This window comes from Balaenoptera musculus, chromosome 3, assembly GCF_009873245.2.
Source record: "Balaenoptera musculus isolate JJ_BM4_2016_0621 chromosome 3, mBalMus1.pri.v3, whole genome shotgun sequence".
NCBI classification, from domain to species: domain Eukaryota; kingdom Metazoa; phylum Chordata; class Mammalia; order Artiodactyla; family Balaenopteridae; genus Balaenoptera; species Balaenoptera musculus.
The window spans coordinates 85,133,309-85,155,330 of NC_045787.1; positions in this window are offsets into that span (position 1 = coordinate 85,133,309).

A 22,022-nucleotide genomic window follows, 5' to 3' on the forward strand; every position below is an offset into this window, starting at 1 on the left:
CATTTATGGACACAATTTGAATTTCATGTAATTTTACATGGCATAAAATATTATTCTTCTTTTGATTGTTTTCAAAGATAAAAAACATTTTTAGCTTATGGGTAGTACAAAAACAGGCTGTGGGTCTGATTCACCTCATAAACATATATTGCCAAAAGAACTTAGATGGAGTTTGGGTCAAGATGGCAGAATAGGAAGACCTGGGGTTCACATCTCCCCACAAGTACATCAAGAATACATCTACAAGTGGAACAATTCACACAGAACACCTCATGAACACTAGCAGAGGACCACAGACACTTAAAAGAACAAGATAAGATCCCTGCATAAGCAGGTAGGATGAAAGAGAAAAAAGGAAGAAAAAGAAAAGAGGACACAGGATGGGACCTGCACCCCTGGGGGGCAGCTGAAGGAGAGGAGAGATTACCGCACCCAGGTAAGACCCTTCACTGGTGGCAAGATCAGCTGAAATAGAAGGGGAGATTTGGGGGCTATCAGAGGAAAGTGCAGTGGCCAGTCTGTGGCAGGCAGGACAGAATGATACTTATATGGAAGGTCAGTGCCACAGCCTTGCATGCCCCAACCTGAGACGTGTGTCTGCCAGTGCTGGCAAGGGCTGGGTGCTTAAGTATGGGGTCTGGAGAGTGGACCAGGGGAGAGGACTGTTGTTGGCTGCGTAGAGTCAGCCTGAGGGGACAGGAGTGAAGGGCTCCACAGCTGGGAATGCTCCTGGAGGAAGCACAGACTGCCATGGAAGGGAGATGCCATTGTTGAGTGGCATGTGAAGGGCAGGGCTGCCATCATGACCCCTCTCCCCACATGCCAGCCTCTGCCTCTGCAGGCACTGGGAGGGGCTCCTGCCAGAACCAGCTCATGCACCCCAGTTGGTTGCTGCCTCTTGCCCCTCCCACCTAAGCGAACAGGCATGCCCCAGTCAGTCGCTGCTTTCTCCCCCTCTCACCTGGGGAGGGTGAGCAGTTGCCTGAGGTTGGCCCACACAGAGGTGGGGCCGAAACCAAATCTGAGCCCCAGGGACTGTGCAACTAAGGAATAAGAACTGAAATCTCTCCTTGTAGCTGCACAAACACTGGATTAAACCCCTGTGATCAGCTTGGTAAACCCAGTGCCTGAGGAACATCTTAATGGACAACGAATACTCCCACAACTGAGATGAGTCTAGCTTTAGCAGCTATGGACTTTGTGGGCACGTACACATGGGAGTTGGGTCAGATCAGAGTCTGAGCTACCCCACAGTGCCCACAGCAGGTCCACAGACTTACCTAGAGGTCTTGGAGGACCTCCTGGGGAGGTGGGGGTTGTCTGTGGCTCATCTTGGGGGTAAGGACATTTATAAAAGAGGTCCCAGGTATTTGTTGTTGTTGTTTCTATATTTATTTTAAAAATTTGTGATATATTTTTTATTTTTCTATTTTTATTTTTTGTTTAATTTTTTGTGTTTGGCTTTTTGTTTGTTTTTTTATTTTTCTTTTTTTTCTGCTTTTTTGTTGCTGTTTTTGCTGTTTTCTTTGCTTTTTTTGTTTTTGTTAGTTTTGATTTATTGTTTTGGTTTTGGGGTTTCTTGTTTTTTCTTGTTTTTTGTTTTTTTTTTTTTTTTTGGCTTGGTTTTGTTTTTATTATTTGTCTTGGTTGTTTGTTTGTTTGTCTTGTTTTGGTCATGTCACGCAGCTTGTAGGGTCCTGGTCTCCGGCCAGGTGTTGAACCTAAGCCCCCGTGGTGGAAGCACCAAGTCCTGGCTGCTGGACCACCAGGGAATTCCAAGCCCAGGGAATATTAATCAGCATGAGCTTCCCCAAAGTCCCCATCTCAGCACCAAAACTCGGCTCCACCCAATAACCTGCAAGCTCCAGTGCTGGAACACCTCAGGCCCAACATCCAGCAAGACAGGAATACAGCCCCACCCATCAGCAGACAGGCTGCCTAAAGTCATACTAAGCTCATAGACACCCTAAAACACACCATTTGACACGGCCCTGCCCACCAGAGGGCAGGCACCAGTCCCTCCCACCAGGAAGCCTACACAAGCCCCTGGACCAACCTCACCCACCAGGGCACAGAAACCAAAAGCAAGAGGAACTACGACCCTACAGCCTGTGGAAAGGAGGCAACAAACACAGTGAGACAAAATGAGGCAAAAGAGAAATATGTTGCTGATGAAGGAGCAAGGTAAAAACCTACAAGACCAACAAAGTGAAGAGAAGATAGGCAATCTACCTGAAAAAGAATTCAGAGTAATGATAGTAAATATGATCCAAGATCTTGGAAAGAGAAAGGAGGCATGGATTGAGAAGATACAAGAAATGTTTAACAAGGGCCTAGAAACTAAAGAACAAACAAACAGTGATGAACAATGCAATAACCAAAATGAAAAAAGACTAGAAGGAATCAATAGCAGAATAACTGAAGCAGAAGAACAGATAAGTGAGCTGGAAGATAGAATAGTGGAAATCACTGCTGTAGAACAGAATAAAAAAAAAAGAATTAAAAGAAATGAGGACAATCTCAGAGACCTCTAGGACAACATTAAATGCACCAACATTCAAATTATAGGGGTTCCAGAAAAAAAAGAGAAAGAGAAGGGACTGAGAAAATATTTGAAGAGATTATAGCTGAAAACTTGACTAATATGAGAAAGGAAATAGTCACCCAAGTCCAGGAAGTGCAGAGAGTCCCATACAGGATAAACCCAAGGAGAAACACACCGAGACACATATTAATCAAACTAACAAAAATTAAATACAAAAAAAAATTAAAAGAAGCAAGGGAAAAGCAACAAATAAAATACAAAGGAATCCTCATAAGGTTTTCAGCTGATTTCTTCAGTAGAAAATCTGCAGGCAAGAAGGGAGTGGCATGGTATATTTAAAGTGATGAAAGGGAAAAACCTACAACCAAGAATATTCTACCCAGCAAAGATCTCATTCAGATTTGATGGAGAAATCAAAAGCTTTACAAACAAGCACCATGAGAATTCAGCACCTCCAAACCAGCTTTACAACAAATGCTAAAGGAACTTCTCTAGGCAGGAAACACAAGAGAAGAGAACAAAAGAGGAAAGGAAGAAAAAAGACCTACAAAAACTAACCCAAAACAATTAAGAAAATGGCAATAGGAACATACATATCGATAATTACCTTAAATGTAAATGGATTAAAGGTTCCAACCAAAAGACATAGACTGGCTGAATGGATACAAAAACAAGACCTATATATATGCTATCTATAAGAAACCCACTTCAGACCTAGGGACACATAGAGACTGAAACTGAGGGGATGGAAAAAGATATTCCATGCAAAATGGAAATCAGAAGAAAGCTGGAGTAACAATACTCATATCAGACAAAATAGACTTTAAAATAAAGACTCTTGCAACAGACAAGGAAGGACACTACATAATGATCAAGGGATCAATCCAAGAAGAAGATATAACAATTGTAAATATTTTTGCACCCAACATAGGAGCACCTCAATACATAAGGCAAATGCTAACAGCCATAAAAGGGGGAATTGACATTAACACAATAATAGTGGGAGACCTTAACACCCCACTTACACCAATAGACAGATCATCCAGACAGAAAATTAATAAAGAAACATAAGCCTTAAATGCATATTAGAACAGATAGACTTAATTGATATTTATAGGACATTCCATCCAAAAGCAGCATAATACACTTCCTTCTCAAGTGCTCATGGAACATTCTCCAGGATAGATCACATGTCAAGATTCAGTAAATTTACAAAAATTGAAATAATATCAATCATGTTTTCCAATCACAATGCTACAAGATTAGAAATGAATTACAGGAAAAAAACCTGTAAAAAACACAAACACATGGAGGCTAAAGAATATGTTACTAAATAATCAACGGATCACAGAGGAAATAAAAAAATATGTGGAAATAAATGACAAGGAAAACACGATGATCCAAAACCTATGGGGCGCAGCAAACTAAGAAGGAAGTTTATAGCAATACAATTTTACCTCAAGAAACAAGAAAAATCTCAAATAAACAACATATCCTTACACCAAAAGCAACTAGAGAAAGAAGAACAAATAAAACCCAAAGTTAATAGAAGGAAAGAAGTCATAAAGGTCAGAGCAGAAATAAATGAAATAGAGATGAAGAAAACAACAGCAAAGATCAATGAAACTTAAAGCTGGTTCTCTGAGAAGATAAACAAAATTGATAAACCTTTAGCCAGACACATCAAGAAAGAAAGGGAGAGGACTCAAGTCAATAAAACTAGAAATGAAAAAGGAGATGTTACAATGGACACCACAGAAATACAGAGGGTCATAATAGATTACCACAAGAAACCATACACCAATAAAATGGACAACCTAGAAGAAATGGGCTAATTCTTAGAAAGATATAAGCTTCCAAGACTGAACCAGGAAGAAATAGAAAATATGAACAGAAAAATCACAAGTAATGAAATTGAAACTGTGACTAAAAATCTTCCAACAAATAAAAGTCCAGGACCAGATGGCTTCACAGGCAAATTCTATCAAACATTTAGGGAAGAGCTAACACCTACCCTTCTGAAACTCTTCCAAAAAATTGCAGAGGAAGGAACACTCCCAAGCTCATTCTACAAGGCCACTATCACCCTGATACCAAAACCAGACAAAGATGTCACAAAGAAAGAAAACCTCAGGCCAATATCACTGATGAACATAGATGCAAAAATCCTCAACAAAATACTAGCAAACAGAATCCAACAGCACATTAAAAGGATCATACACCATGATCAAGTGAGATTTATCCCAGGGATGCAAGGATTTTTCAATATCTGCAAATCAATCCACAACAACAAATTGAAGAATAAAATACGTATGATCATCTCAAGAGATGCAGAAAAAGCTTTTGACAAAATTCAACACCCATTTATGAAAAAAACTCTCCAAAAAGTGGGCATAGAGGGAACCTACCCAACATAATAAAGGCAATATATGACAAACCCACAGGAAACATCATTCTCAATGGTGAAAAACTGAAAGCATTTCCTCTAAGATCAGGAAGAAGACAAGGATGTAAACTCCCTTCACTATTATTCAACATAGTTTGGAAGTTTTAACCACAGCAATCAGAGAAGAAAAAGAAATATAAGGAATCCCAACTGGAAAAGAAGAAGTAAAAGTGTCACTGTTTGCAGATGACATGATACTATACATAGAAAACCCTAAATATGCTACCAGAAAACTACTAGAGCTCATCAATGGATTTGGTAAATTTGTAGGATACAAAATTAATATGCAGAAATCTCTTGCATTCCCATACACTAACAATGAAAGATCAGAAAGAGAAATTAAGGAAACAATCTCATTTACCATCATATCAAAAAGAATAAAATACCTAGGAATAAACCTACCTAATGAGGCAAAAGACCTATACTCAGAAAACGAAGATACTGATGCAAAAAATAAAAGATGACACAAACAGATAGAGATATATACCATGTTCTTGGATTGGAAGAATCAATATTGTGAAAATGACTACACTACCCAAAACAATCTACAGAGTAAATGTAATCCCTATCAAATTACCAATGGCATTTTTCACGGAATTACAACAAGAAATTTTACAATTTGTATGGAAACACAAAAGATCTTGAATAGTGAAAACAATCTTGAGAAAAAAACAGAGCTGGCAGAATCAGGCTCTTTGACTTCAGACTATACTACAAAGCTACAGTTATTAAAACAGTATGGTACTGGCACAAACCCAGAAATATAGATCAATGGAACAGGATAGAAAGTCCAGAGAAAAACCCATGCGCCTACGGTCACCTAATCTATGACAAAGGAGGCAAGAATATACTTTGGAGAAAAGATAGTCTCTTAAATAAGTGGTGCTGGGAAAATTGGAGAGCTAAATGTAAAAGAATGAAATTAGAATACACCCTAACACCATACACAAAAATAAACTCAAGATGGATTAAAGACCTAAATGTAAGGCCAGATACTATAAAACTCTTAAAGGAAAGCATAGGCAGAACACTCCTTGACATAAATCGCAGCAAGATCTTTTCGATCCACCTCCTAGAGTAATGAAAATAAAAACAAAAATAAACAAATGGGACCTAATGAAACTTAAAAGCTTTTGCACAACCAGGAAACCATAAACAAAACCAAAAGACAACCCTCAGAAAGGGAGAAAATATTTGCAAATGAAGCAACCAAAAAAGGATTAATCTTCAAAATATACAAACAGCTCATACAGCTCAATATCAAAAAAACAAACAACCTAATCAAGAAATGGGCAGAAGGTATAAATAGACATTTCTCCAAAGAAGACATACAGGTGGCCAAGAGGCACATGAAAAGATGTTAACCATTACTAATTATTAGAGAAATGCACATCAAAACTGCAATGAGGTATCACCTCATACAGGTAAGAATGGCCATCATCAAAAAATCTACAAACAATAAATGCTGGAGGGGGTGTGGAGAAAAAACCCTCTTTCACTGTTGGTGGGGATGTAAACTGGTAGCACCACTATGGAGAACAGTATGGAGGTTCCTTAAAAAACTAAAAATAGAGCTACCGTATGATCCTGCAATTCCACTCCTGGGCATACATTCAACAAAAACATGGTTCAAGAAGATACATGTACCCCAATGTTCATTGCAGCACTATTTACAATAGCCAGGACATGGAAGCAACCTAAATGTCCATCGACAGAGGAATGGATAAAGAGGATGTGGTGCATCTAAACAATGGAATATTAGCCATAAAAGAGAATGAAATAATGCCATTTGCAGCAACATGGATGGACCTAGAGATCGTCATACTGAGTGGAGTTAGTCAGAGAAAGACAAATATCATATAATATCACTTATATGTGGAATCTAAAAAAAGGGTACAAATGAACTTATCTACAAAACAGAAATAGAGTTACAGATGTAGAAAATAAACTTATGGTTACCAGGGGTAAGTGTTAGGGAGGGATAACTTGGAAGATTGAGATTGACATATACACATTCCTATATATAAAATAGATAACTAATAAGGACCCACTGAATAGAACAGGGAACTCTATTCAGTACTTTGTAATGGCCTATAAGGGAAAAGAATCTAAAAAGAGTGCATATATGCATATGTATAATAGATTCACTTTGCTGTACACCTGAAACTAACACAACATTGTAAATCAACTATGCCCCAATACAATATTTAGTAAAAGAAGAAAATAAAAATAATCTGCCAACTCTTGATTTTGATAAATAAATTGATTCAATTACACATAATATTGATTAAATTCCTTAGGTTAATAAAAAGAAGTATTAAATATAAAACAATTAATTTTGAAAGCACACTAAATATATGTTATGAAACTGATATTTAATGTATGGTATAGAGACCACTTTTATAGCAATATCTTAAAAATCATGTCTTAAAATACTATCTACTTGACTAGATGGCAGTCTTGTCTTCCTGGAAATTGCTCTACATGAATACTTCTCAGAATCCCCATTATTTAAATTTGTAATGTAATGTCCTTTAAATATCCCCATGCTTTCTCTTTTGTAGGGTTTTAGATAAAGTCACAGTGTACTACAGACTAGAGATCAGGAGGCATTGCTTTCAGTTCTATAGAATGACTCTGGTTTCTGCTTGTTCAATTAGATCATTTCTCTGCTGAACAATCCTAAGTTTCTGTATTTAGTGTCAAAATGTGTGCTGTTGCTAACTTGCTCAAATATGATGACCTCTTTTAAATTCCCAGTACAGAATAAGAAGGGAAACAACTAAGATTTTTTTCAGCTCAGTTGCTTCAGAAATTGGGCACCCAAAAAGCATTTTGTGTCCATAACTGCAAAATTATGGAGGACAACTTGGTAATACAAATTGAAAATCCTAAAATATAGTAGTCTTTGAACCATCTTATAGTTCCTGGAATTTATCCTAAATTAACTATCTTGAATAGAACAGTTATTTTAACTGAATATTCAGAATAACATTTTTACAAATCTTTAAAATTTTAAACTAAAAATTTTTTAGCAATGATTATAATTAAAATACAGTACATATGGTAGAATGTATTTATACATATTTAAAATTATGGCACAACCAATAAAGATTAAAGAAATGAAAGAAATATAAAAAAAGTCCTGCACCCCAAAAATGCACCATGCTTAATATGTTTTACACGCACAATATGCCAAACATTCATGAAATGGACTCTGTGTACAATATATAAACTGGTTCAGGGAATATATAAAATAAAAATTTAGCTAATGTATTTTACCAAATGAAGAAAACCTTGATTACATAACAGGAAAAAAGGATATTGGAAGATAAAATTGGGTCTAATTAAAACTATTAAATAACACAAAAGCCAAAAGAAAAAAAAATGAAAGGACAACTGAAACTATGCCAAATGACCAGGGAGTGTATCCCAGATAAATGAAAATGGTTCAACACTAGAAAAGTTGACAATATAAGTCAACTTTTATATTGCTTTCCCTCTCATTTGCTTAGATACCATCAAACAATTTAAAAAAGCATTTTGACAAAAGTCCACACCCACATATGATAAAATGAACAAATAAGCAAAAAAATAAAAACAAGCAGCTTTTTAATAAAAAATAGGAGTGTATTTCCTTAAGCTGGCACAAGATATTTACCAAAATCTTAGACCAAGAATCATACTAAATGTGGAAACTTTACAAAACATAAAACTAAAATCAGTAACAAGGCAAGATGTCCATTGTCAATGCTATTCAACAGTGTTTTGGAAAGCTTAGCCAATGCATGTGAATGTCCATGAAAACAAATAATTTCTAGTGAACAAAATTACTTATTTGGGAAGAGGAAGAAAATATATTTCAGGGGATTCTAAGAATCTCTTCACAAAGGAGCAAAGTCTAAAAAATATCAAGTTATATTATGAAGTCATAGTGTTAAAACAACATGCAATTGTGCAGCAACTATAGCAGTATTAGAAAAATAGATTAATAAAACAGAATAGAAATCCCAGAAACTGAGACATGCGAATATGAGGACTTGCTATATAATGATGTTAGCATCCCAAATCAGTGCATTAAGAATGACAAATTCAGCAAGAGGTGGAAATTTCAATCGCAGGTAAGTTTGTAGTGAAAATGGAATTTATATACATTGCTAATGATAGTGCAAATTGATCAGTTCACTCTGGATGATAAAAAGTGATTGGAAAGAGAAGGAACAATAAATTCATAATTGTAAGATATTTATGAAGTCTGAAATGGCTCACTTCATTCCAGGCAAACTTATGAAAGACTTATCTGTAAAAGCCATACAAGGTGTCTACCAATTAAGGTAACTTTGCCTAGGAAAATTTAGACTACCTGGCACTCAATCCCTCTTTTGAAAGGTTTTTTTTTTTTTTCCCCCACAGAGTTTACTATGCTTTGTATCATATGTTCCAATTACCTGTGTAAATATATTTGAGGGGAAAAAAATGAACAATCCCGTCAATAGGATAATGAGATGCTGACATTTTAATCAATAGGGTCACTATGTATTGGGTGTTGACAACTGAACCAATCAGATCTATCCTCTTTGGGTGTTTATACTGTAAATGTCTGGCCAGGAATTCAGAATAATAGAAACAATAACAGAGAGTAGCTGGATTTCCACAGCAAAGAGATCTAATCAAAGGTAATCTGAGACTGCAACATTTTAATCGGGTCACTTCAGATAAGCTATATTCTAAATGATGTTATATCTATATCACAATTTCTTTATCCATTCATCTGTTGATGGGAACATAGGCTGTTTCCATATCTTGGCTATTGTCAATAAGGTTGCAATGATAACAGGAGTGAAGATATCTCTTCGAGATACTGATTTACTTTCTTTTGAGTATATATCCATAAGAGGGATTACTGGATCATATGGTAGTTCTATTTTTAATTTTTTTGATGAACCTCCATACTGATTTCCACAGTGACTATACCAATTTACATTCCTACCAACTATGTACAAAGTTCCCTTTTCTCCACATCCTCCTTAATCTCTTGTCTTTTTTATAGTATCCATCCTGACTGGTATGAGGTGATATCTCTTTATGGCTTTAATTTGCACTTACCTGATGATTAGTGATGTTGAGCACCTTTGCATGTACCTGTTGGCCATTTGCATTATGTCTTTGGAAAAATGTCTGTTCAGGCCTTTTGCTTATTTTTTAATTGGGAATTTGTTTTTTCTGTGTGTATGTTGTTGTTGTTTTGCTATTCAGTTGTATGAATTCTTTATATATTTTGGATGTTAACCCCTTATCTGATATGTGGTTTGCAAATATTTTCTCCTGTTCTGTAGGTTACCTTTTCATTTTGCTGATGGTTTTCTTTGCTGTGCAGAAGCTTTTAAGCTTAATGTAGTCCCACTTGTTTCTTTTTGCTTTTGTTCCCTATGCTTTTTGTGTAATATCCAAAAAACAAAAAAACAATAAAAGTTGCCAAGATCAATGTCTAGGAGGTTTTTGTCCTAGGTTTTCTTCTAGGTGTCCTATGGTTTTATCACTCAGGCCTTACATTTAGATCTTTAATTCATTTCAAGTAAATTTTTGTGTACAGTGTAAGATAGGGATCTGGTCTCATTCTTTTGCATGTTGGTATCCATTTTTCCCAACACCATTTATGGAAGAGACTAGTCTTTTAGTGTTGCGTCTTCTTGTCATCCTTGCCAAAGATTAGTTAAATGTACAGGCATACTTTATTTTATTGCACTTCACTTTGTTGCACTTCATTTTATTGCACTTGACAGATACTGGGTTTTTTTGCAAATTGAAGGTTTGTGGCAACCCTGCCTTGAGCAACTCTATCAGCTCCGTTTTTCCAATAGCATTTGCTGACTTTGTGTCTGTGTGTCACATTTTGGTAATTCTAGCATTATTTCAAACTTTTCCATTATTATTATATTTGTTATGGTGATCTGTGGTCTGTGATCTTTGATGTTACTATTTTAAAGACAGATGTGGTGGAAATAGTGAGAGAACTAAAATTGAGAAGCGCAGCTTGAAAGATGTGACTGAATAGCTGCAATCTCATGACAAAACTTTAAAAGGTGAAGAGTTGCTTCTTATGGATGAGCAAGAAAGTGGTTCACAGGAAGATCACAGCAAGATGCTGTGAAGGTTGTTGAAATGACAATAAAGGATTTCAGATACTACATAAATTTAGTTGATAAACCAGTAGCAGGGTTTGAGGGGATTGATTCCACTTTTGAAAGAAGTTCTATGGTGGGTAAAATGTTATCAAACAGCATCACTTGCTACAGAGAAATTGTTAGTAAGAGTCAATCGATATGTTGAACTTCATTGTCGTCTTAATTTAGGAAACAGCCACAGCCACCCAACCTTCAGCAACCACCACCCTGATCAGTCAGCAGCTGTCAACATCAAGGCAAGATCCTCCACTGGCAAAAAGATTATGACTTGTTGAAGGTTCAGGTGATGGCTAACATTTTTTAACAATAAAGTATTTTTAAATTGAAGTATGCACATTGTTTTTCTAGACATAATGCTATTGCACACAGTAAACTACAGTGTAGTGTAGACATAATTTTTATACACACTGGGAAACCAGAAAAAGTCATGTCACTTTCTTTGTTGCAATATTCATTTTTTTGAGGTGGTCTGGAACCTAACTAGCATATTTCCAAGCTATGCCTATGTATGTGTGATTTATTTCTGTGCTCTTTATTCTATTCCATTGATCAATGTCTGTTTTTATGCCAGCACCATGCTGTTTTGATAATTATTAATTTGTAATATAATTTGAAATCAGGAAAGTATGATGTCTCCATCTTTGTTCTTGCTCAAGATTTCTTTAGCTATTTGGAGTCTTTTGTATCTCCTTATAGATTTCAGGATGGTTTTTCTATTTCTATGAAAAATCCCATAGGAATTTTCACAGGGATTGCATTGAATCTGTAGATCACTTTGGGTAAAATGAACATTTTAACAATATTAATCCTTTCAATCCAAGAATACAGGCTATCTTCCCGTTTATGTCTTCTTCAATTTCTTTCAACAGTTTCTTATAGTTTTCAGCGTGTAGGTCTTTCACCTCCTGGTTAAATTTATTCATAAGTGTTTTATTGTTTTAGATGCTATTATAAATGGGATTTTCTTAATTTCATAAATCTTAATGGATTTCTTAATTTCTCTTTCAGACAGCTCATCACAGTATAAAAACACAAATGATTTTTGTATGTTAATATTGTATCCTGCAAATTTACTGAATTCTTTGATTAGCTCAACACATGTTTTTGTTGTTTGTTTGTTTGTTTGTTTTGGTGAAGTCTATTGGGTTTTCAATATATAAGAGCTTGTCATCTACAAACAGGGTCAATTTCATTTCTCTGGTGGATATTAAAAAAAATTGTTTTCTTCATCTTGGCAATGTGATGTGGTGTGCCTAGGTATATCTTTCTTTGTATTTATTCTGCGTATGTTACCTGAGGTTTGTTTGTTTGTTGCTTGTCTGTTTGTCTTTTTTTCTCTTTGAAATGTTTCCAGAGTTTTGGAAAATCCTTTCCATGATCTTTTTCAAAATATCTTCTCCTTATTCTGCATCTCCTGTTATTTGAGTACTCAATTGTACATGTGTTATATCAATTTTTACTGAGCATATATTTCAAATAGACATTTTTATGTTTTTGACACTTTTCTATTGGTAGTTCATTTTTATAATTTCTATTGACTCTATGTTCATACCTACAGATTCGTTCATCTAATGTATCAAAATACTATTAAGCCCATCAAAACAATTCTCTTTTAATATTTTCTATTTTCTATTTCTTTCTTTTTCATTGGGTACATATTTTCTACTTGCCTCTCTTTGGTGCATCCTCTTTCTGCACATGAGTATTATCCATATTTGCCCTTTATGCATTAATATCAATGTTAAAGTATCTTCCTGATAGTTCCAACCTTCAAGCCATCTCCAATTTTTCATTATTGATTCTTCTTCTCTTAGCCATGTGACTTAATTAAATTCATAACATTTATTTCCATAATAGAGCATGCTACTTATTATGGAGAACTGGTAGTTTGTGGGATTGACTTTCTCTCTTGTTCAATTCAGCTGTATTTGGACTTTGTTGCAGTCTTAGCTTAATTAACTTCACTTTGCTTTTAAACATTTTGTGTGTGAAGTCAGAACTTTCCTTTCAAAAGGGCTTGGAGTCTCAGCAGTGACAGAGATCTCTTGGGGATATTAGATTCTCTTCCAAGAACTTCTCTTGGGAAGTCTCTTTCATCTCCAATACCATTTTGGTCTTTCTGCACAATGTGAAATCCCTCTCATCCCTGTTTTCTTGTCTCTAGCCTTTAATAGCTTATGCCTTACACTTGGTGAAAATTACCAAGAACTGTGAAGAGTACGAAAAATTTCTCTATTTGCAAGCTAACACATTAGCCTGTCATAATTTCATGGGTGCTGGCAGAAGACAGGAGATTCCTGGCTCAGAGACAATAGATTTTATTACTCACATGATAGCAGATAGTATGAGTTTTATGTTCACATTGGATCCTTTTCCCAACTAAGTCTCTGGCAATAAGGTGATAATGGGCCCAGCTGGATGCTACATACGGAATGGGTACACATGGCAACTGTGAACTTAAAAACCCAAATCTTTATAATCGGTTGCAACCTAACTTGCAGAACCTTTGCCACAAAGGGAGATTTTACCTTTATTATACTGGACAGCAAAATATTGGCCCTCTTGTTTAGAGGCAGACAGCTATCCCTACTTTCCAAGGCTTTTTGTTATAAAACATTCTTGAAAAGATAATCCAGGGCAAAAGCCTGTCAATGCCTCTGACCGCAAGACATGTAAAAATACAAAAGACCCGTGGATTGCCTCTCAGCAAAAATCTGCATTGCCTGATCTGAACTAGCTCTCCTGATTTGTCTTGAAACTTCAGTGTTCCACTGTTTTGTAGGTAGAGAAGATCTCACATATATCAGAGATTGTGTTTTCTGCTTTCCTGCTCTGCCCTTTATTTTGGCATACCACCTGCCATTGCCATTCACTCAGGTATGGTCCATAGAAAACACTGACAAGTAGCTGCAGATTTGCTCAGTGACTGAGGTAATTTAGGGTTCTTTTTATCAAGTCATGATAAACATTAATGACTTGGCTTGCTTCTCCTTATGGCTACCTACTCTTATTTGCATAGTTCCCTGTTACCTTACTTTTCTCTTAAACTTGTATCTGTATTTGGTTTTCTTTAGGATGTGATTGTTGAACAGTTCATTGCAATACCACAGTTGATTACAGAGCCTGAATGAAGGTTATTTAACAATCTAATGAGATCCATATTTTCCAAAGACCCATCCATTGTGAATTTCACTTTGGCCCAATATTCCAACTGTGTTGAAAAGAGTGGTAGGTCATCTCTATCTTTGCAAGTTACTCTCTGCATTTTAGTTCTTCAGGTTGTTATTTTTTTCCCTTCAGCTTTCTAATAAATTCACAAAAGCTATGATTTTGTAGCATATTTGCCTTGTTCTTTGTGTTAGGTTGAGGACAAGGATCTCTTGTAACTTTCTACACCCTATTCAAAAGTTAACAAATTACCTACCTCCTTCTTTTGTTAAATAAATAGGTTACTGTAATCATCATTATTTTCTGGTTCTTCCCCTCTGTCCCATTAAAATAGAAAAAATAATCCATGGCCATTTTTCTTTTTATTTTTTTCTTGTAAATCAGCAGTTTTCAGAGATAATTCTATCGCCGTTTTGAGGGCTTCCTACTTTACTCATAAGACAGATGAAAGGTATCAATGATATCTTTGAGAGTTTTTCCACATCAATTCTTTCCTTTCCCAGCCCTGCTTTAACACTCATCTTGATTTCTGAAGTTGTCTCTCTTTTTTCAATAAAGAACATGTTTATTTTATGGTAATATTGCTTTTCCTCAGTTTGAGAATTCCTGGTATTTTCTTTGGCCTATTTTTATTTTTCATGTTTATATTTTAATTTCATTAGATTTTGTGTGAAGGTGGTTTTTTATACACTGACTTCATTTCTCTTTTTGAATCCAGAAATTGCTAGTCTGTTGTAGAAAACACAATTTATTATGTAATCCATGTGATTTTATGTGTATGTATGTGTGTTTATGTAAAATATTAAGCAGAATATACACTAAAATTAGTAATTTACTGTCATTACATTTAAGGGAGACATACCACTTTTTCTCACATTTTTTGGCTAAAGCTAGTCTAGTGTCATTGGTACAGGGAATTGTAATTCCCTAAGAAGCAAGCAACAGTTATTTTGAACAATAATAAAACAGAGCATGCAGGCAACTAACAATGCCTGATACATCACATAAAATTCTTTGTCTGAAATAATAAGATAGGTGGATTCCAATTAATTAAAATTTTGTCAGATAAAAAGCTCAAATGTTCAGATTCTCTGTTCTGCAACATTAAAACTGAAGAAATCAGAGACAAAAATCAGCTTTTTTGTGCTAAGGCATAGTTAAAAATTAACTTCAGGTTAAAAATCTGTGTCAAAAATGAGAACATACTGTATAGCACAGGGAACTCTATTCAATGCTCTGCAGTGACCTAAATGGGAAGGAAATCCAAAAAAGATGGGATATATGTATACATATAGCTGATTCACTTTGCTGTACAGTAGAAATTAACACAACATTGTAAAGCAACTATACTCCAATAAAAATCTTTAAAAAATCTGTGTCAAGACATATATAGGTCAGTATCTGTAGTTAAAATAATTGAAAAGATGGAAAGAAAATATAGGAAGAGTTTCAAACTTACAAGCCAGTGTAGCTGCCTATGTCCAATCTCTCTTCCCAGCCATTTAACCATCTGTGCAGGCAGACTTCATAGCTTTAGAGAAAAGTATCTAATTTTTAAAAAAATTCTATTTAAGCATGAGATAACTTATTTGTCACAATAACCCTAAGAAGTCACTATCCACATAGGATGTTTAAAAAATAAGTTCTTTTTTACAGATGAAGAAACTGAAGCACAGAATATTAAAGTGGGAGTTTTAGTTGAGATATTTAGCAAATACCAAGTGAGATGTAAGACAACTCACGCTTGAAAAATTTCAAAATAAGGCCAAGACACAGTTAGGTGTTAGATTCCCATTAAAACATGTAGTAAGAATGTGATTCAAAGATGTTTATTTGTAGAGAATTGTACTGAAAAAAGCTGCCAACAGGTGGTGAGCTCCACTCTCTTATCATTCCCCCATCTCAATGAGGGAACACACATCTCACTAGAAATCTAATGGAAAGTTCTCTTTAGGAGAACTCTTCTCAGAACTTGATGTGTACCTCTATAGCAGGCTAGAAAATCGGACTGTGGTCTGACTCCTGGATAGATAATCTGAAGGCTGAGAGTGGATCACTCTTATGGTAAAGCAAAAGAGAATGGAATTATTGACTTGGGAATCAGCCAGGATTGTACAGGTCAAGGTCAAGGACCATCAGTATGGACTGACTGCTCAAGACAATTATTTCACTCTGTGTTTTTCTGGATTCCATACCTCCCAGGATTCCCATATACTCTCATCAAATGGGAAAAGAGCCTTGGCAACATTTGTAAGATTCAATTTTCCAGCCTCCTTCATAGGAGTGCCAAATTGTGTTTTATTTTAAGAAAATAAAGAAATGACAAAATTTAGCTGTAGTTAGTTCATCTGAATGTTCATTCTATAAAAATGAGAATGAGTATAAAGTCATGAAAGCTAGCATCCTCCCAACAAGTTTGATCCTGTATTTTTCAGCAATTCGTTATTATGACATACACCATTTAACCAAAAAAAAAAAAAAAAAAGTAAATGTATAGCATCTAAATGCCAATAAAGTTATATTAGATATGAAGGAGCTTCATTAAAAAGTCAGTAAGGGAAGCAAAGGCAATTCTAATTTATCTGGAAGGGGAAAAAAAGCCAAATTATTACATAACATGCATTTAAAAAATATTTCTGAGCACTAAGTAGTATATTTGTACTAGCAGTTGAAGCATATGTAATAAAAGTAACATTTATAATAAAAGTGACATTATAAAGAAAATATCTATAGAAACATATAAGTAATCTGGAAGGATCATCTAATGACCATATTTGAGTCTCCAAAGTAGGAAATATGTGAGCTAAACAAATAAATTTATTCTAAATGGCTAGGTATAGATTTCTAAGATGGTAATTTCTCTAAGTTATCTTTTTAAAAATTTATGAATTATTGACCTGGATGATTATAGTACATTGTCAACTCATCAGTTAGGTCTTGGCAAACGGCAGTGATCACAGTGGTAACCAAAATGGGAGAGCAGGTTTGTGAGGCCAGGTTTTGCTTGAGGAATGAAGATAAATATGGCAATAAAGTGTCTTGTTTTCATCATATTTATCCATGAAATCATTTGGTATATCAAATATGTTATTGCTCTGTGTGCCCAGCACACCATGAAGTAGATATTTGGCAACTTTTCAATGAACTCAGGCAGTGTAGTAAACCAAAGCAGATAACTCAGGTTAAAAAAAAAAAAAACACTTTTGAATGATCAGATCTGGCTGTCTACATTAGGGACTAATTGAAAGCAGAAAAGTACTGCATGTCAAACACAGTCACTTAAAATTATTACAACTGATTAAACAGATCCCTCATTGCCTAAATTATAAGACAAGTTAAATTTTAATAGCTATAAGGTGAACCTAAGTCAGGATCTTTATAATAAAATGGATTAGCTATTTAATGTCAAATATCAAGTACTCAATCTTATTAAAATCAGCTGATTCAAGTGAGTAGTTCTAATATTTAAGTGGATAAAATAACCAGACCATTATTGTGGGCAGTAAGAAGATAAAATCAGATGAAATTACATCCTTATAAACTTCAATACTGAACTACTTTCACTGTGTTGAAGTGCTTTCTGATTTTACTAGAAAGAATAGTATATGGTTACTGATTGATACGTTCAACAGATTTTTGGATCTTAAAGAATTTTTAATGTAGAATTTCCTATATCATTTATTAAATTAATTTTGAATTTGTTAAAATGAAATAAATTTATGGAAGGTAAATGCAGCCTTAAGGTACTATTTGATTTTTTTTTAGATTGGAGTTTTAGCAATAAGGATTCACTTTAATAATCTATCATAATTGCATTTGGATTGATGTACAATTCACTTGTGCTCTTATTTAGTCTCTAAAACATACAAATTTATAAAGTCTAGAAATTTCACTGTTAGTTAATCCTTACAAATAATACAAATAACAATAATAATATCAAATATTCTAGAAAATCTGTGTTTTATTCATTACAGATTTTGTGATTTACGGTTTTCTGGAACCAATTATATATGATTGTATAGTTGTTGCTTCACCCATCCAAAAGGCTGGGATGTTTATTTACCAGCTTATGTTCTCTACTAAGAGTTCTATGGTGCCATGTCTTATATTTAGGTCTTTAAACCATTGTATTGGCAAGTTTTGAATGTGTGTGTGTTTGAGTTCTGCTTCTACTGTTCACAACAAGAAAACTTAAATCTCAAATCTATAAGGCCATGGAAAAATATAATATAGGTTGACTAAATACATTTTCATGGTTCAAACTTAATTGATCTGAAAGAAAATAATTTTTATTAACTTTACCCAATTTTGTTTAGAAAATGCATTCAGATCATTTCCCTATGCATATTACTACAGGTACCTAGCTTCCCAAGACAAAATTTAGAAGAAAAACAAGCTCACTTGAAAATCAGTATTCAGATAAGCTTAGCAGGGACATATTAGGTTAAACATTAAATAGCCAGTGTTTACCTCAACTTTTTATGATCCAACCTAATATGCATTTCTTAATATTGATAGAACTCAACAACTGAGGTTTATATATTTAAGCAAGTTCAGCACAATACAGCTGCATGTTTGGGTAAAGTTTAAACAAATATGATGAGATAAAAATAAAAACAACTTTACGGCTAATAAGTATAAGTAAACTTTTTATATAAACATACCTTTCAGATACTTAAAACAAAGAGGAAACCTCCTTAACATGGTGACACCATTCTTTATGAAAGTGGTACCATTAACCAAGTTTTATTTTATGAAGATGAAGTTCCATATTCTATCCTTGCAATATAAATCAAGGTATGTATAAAGTCTTTAAAATACCACAATCATCATGCAGAAAGTGTGAACTATGATCCATACAAGTCAGTTCCATGGCAGTTAGTACTATCTTATAGTTAGAACACTAGGAAAACCTCTGTCATTAAAACATACAATTTATTATTAAGTTACCCACTTGACCTTATGTGTCTCTTTGGGGTATTCTCAAAATACGTTAGTGTGTGTATTTGATGTTTTATAGGAAACAGAATAATGCAAGACACGTGAATTTATAATCTAACATTGCAGTTTTGGCTCTCCTTTATGCATCATCTTTGGGATTGAATTTACTTATCAGATTGTACCAATCTCAGACTCTGTACAATAATTTTTCCAGAAGGAGTTACTTATGCAGCTATAATTTTGACAGCAGAGAAAAAAGTATCTCTAAATAATTAATGGCAATATATCCCCCCTTTCTTTCTTCATCTGAAAGATTGTTCAAGTCATGTTCCCTAAAGGTTTCACTGTCTCACTGAAACAAAGTTGACAGGTGATGGCTAGATATTTTTAATTAGGAGAAACCCTAAAGTAAAGAGCTTTCCAGAAGGAGTAGCAGTTAGACCCAGTAAACAATATTTGACACCTGCTTTGTCAAATTACAGTGAACACCTGGCATTCGCCATTCGGAATGCTTACTGCTCACTAATTTCAAGTAAAAAATAAAAAGTTAGACTGGAGGCTTTAAACTGTTTAAAGATTTAAAATTAAATAAACTATAATCTTAACTTTTATGTCTTAAATTTTATTACATAAGTAACATATAAATCTATTCTCTTGCCAAAGAATTAAAATTTTACTTTGAGACTAAGATCCCATCTGACAACCAAGTTTGAGCACATTTTGAATATTAACTCAAAGGAAAGAGGCCAAAAATTTACCATTTGGTTAAAATGATGTTTTCTATAGGGAAAATCACAAGTAATTTACCCCGTGTCTCCCTAGATCTTTGTTTCTAGATAGCAATTTATTCCTTCTCACAACAAATGGGACAGACAGACAACAAGCAAATTAATTATGTACTATACCATACATTTCTGAAGAAAAAGAATTGAGACTTCACTTTCTGAGAGAGATTACACTTTAAACAGCCTGGACAAGGAGAGTTTGAATGGGAAAGTTTTATTGGAAGAAATAATGTGAAGGAAATGAGAAGCCTGCTGTGGATATTTGGGAGGAGAGCTTGCCAGGCAGAGAGAAAGTATAAAGGCCTTGCAATGAGAGAAATTCTGACATGCTCAAGTAAAAGCAAGAGAGCAAGTATGGTTTGTGTAACAGTAAGGTAGCTGGAAAGGAATAGGTAGGGCTGTCTACCTAATTCGTGGTGTCCCATGCAAAATGAAAAGGTGGGGGCCCCTTGTTTGAAAAAGCAGGAGAAAAGCACTATTAAGGATCTTGCAAGATAAACCTTTTTCCTTTCTTCCACGGTCTCTCTTTCAACTTGTTAAAGTGTTTTTGTGTGTGTGTGTGTGTGTGTGTGTGTTTTTAAATTTACTTTGTAATATAGTTCTGAGATAAGAAAAATGAAACTTCTAAATTATTAGCATTAATTTTACTGATTAACTTTATATTGCACAATAGCAGTTTTAAATGCAAATATAATAGCATTTAACTCATATGTGGAATCCCTGAAATACAATTTGCATTTTGTAGCTCATACATGCATATACATATATATTCTTATTATCAGAATAGTGAAAACAGCACAAGAAAAAAATTCAACTGATTTTATTTCACCTCCTGATGCATGTTCTCCTAATGCTACCTTCAGCTTACTGATGAGTAAAGATAGACTGAAAAGGAAAGGAATTATGGGTTACCCTTTCTTTCCACTTCCTTCTTTGTCATTATTTTCAGCATAAGTAGTTAGCTAAAACAGGAGTGTTTACATGAATATTAACATGAGGAAGGAAAGACATGATAGGGTTCTTTAATCATTTTTGTTTTTAAGAGGGCCATTGGGCTTCCCTGGTGGCTTAGTGGTTGGGAGTCCACCTGCCAATGCATGGGACATGGGTTCTAATTTTTCTCTGGTACAGCCATTTTTAAACACCATTTCAGGAAGCTCAAGCTGTGTAGTAGCCTGTAAATGAGGATTCCCAATACAATAATGTCTATGCCCTAGTGTACATTAAGAATTTAATAAAATTACTTTGTATTTTTTTTAAAAATGTATGTTTTATCTCTCTATAGGACTAAAACCTGCATCCAGGAAGCAGAAGACAGGAGAGATGTGAATAATCACTATTGTATTGTACTCATAATATCATTCCTTCATTGAGTTAAGATCATCTTATAAATGTGTTCCTCTCAAGAGGCTCTTGAAGTAAACTTGGACCTGAATTTTTGTCATTTTCTGAAGGAATGAACATTTCTATTCACATTAGCTCCATTAACTATTATCCTTTATTTTTTTTTTCAGTCAGTCTTTATCAAAGAACAGTTGCTCAGTCTGGTCTTGAATTCTAGATTTCTGATGCCTGGTGTAAAAACTGTTATTGACCCCAGCCTTTAAAGTCATTAGATTTGACTGAATTCCAAAAGTGTGCTTTCTCCATCCTTGCAGATAGTTTAATAACAGAATGTTCTTAAACTTGGTCTTTAGAGATCCAATCAAGAGGATTTCTAAGAACTACTTACACTGATGGGTTTTGTACAATTTAATCTCTAAAATTGTTGTTTCTTCAAGTTTTATATAATCTTTGCAGCTCTCAAAGCACAGTACCAGTGAGTTCCTGACAGACCTCCACATAGCCAACAGTCAAGAAGTATCCAGTGCCATGACCATGGCCTGAGTCTCAGACAAGAAAAAACAAATAAGTGCAGGTTTTGGGTTATAATAGCTGGCTGGTTTAAATGT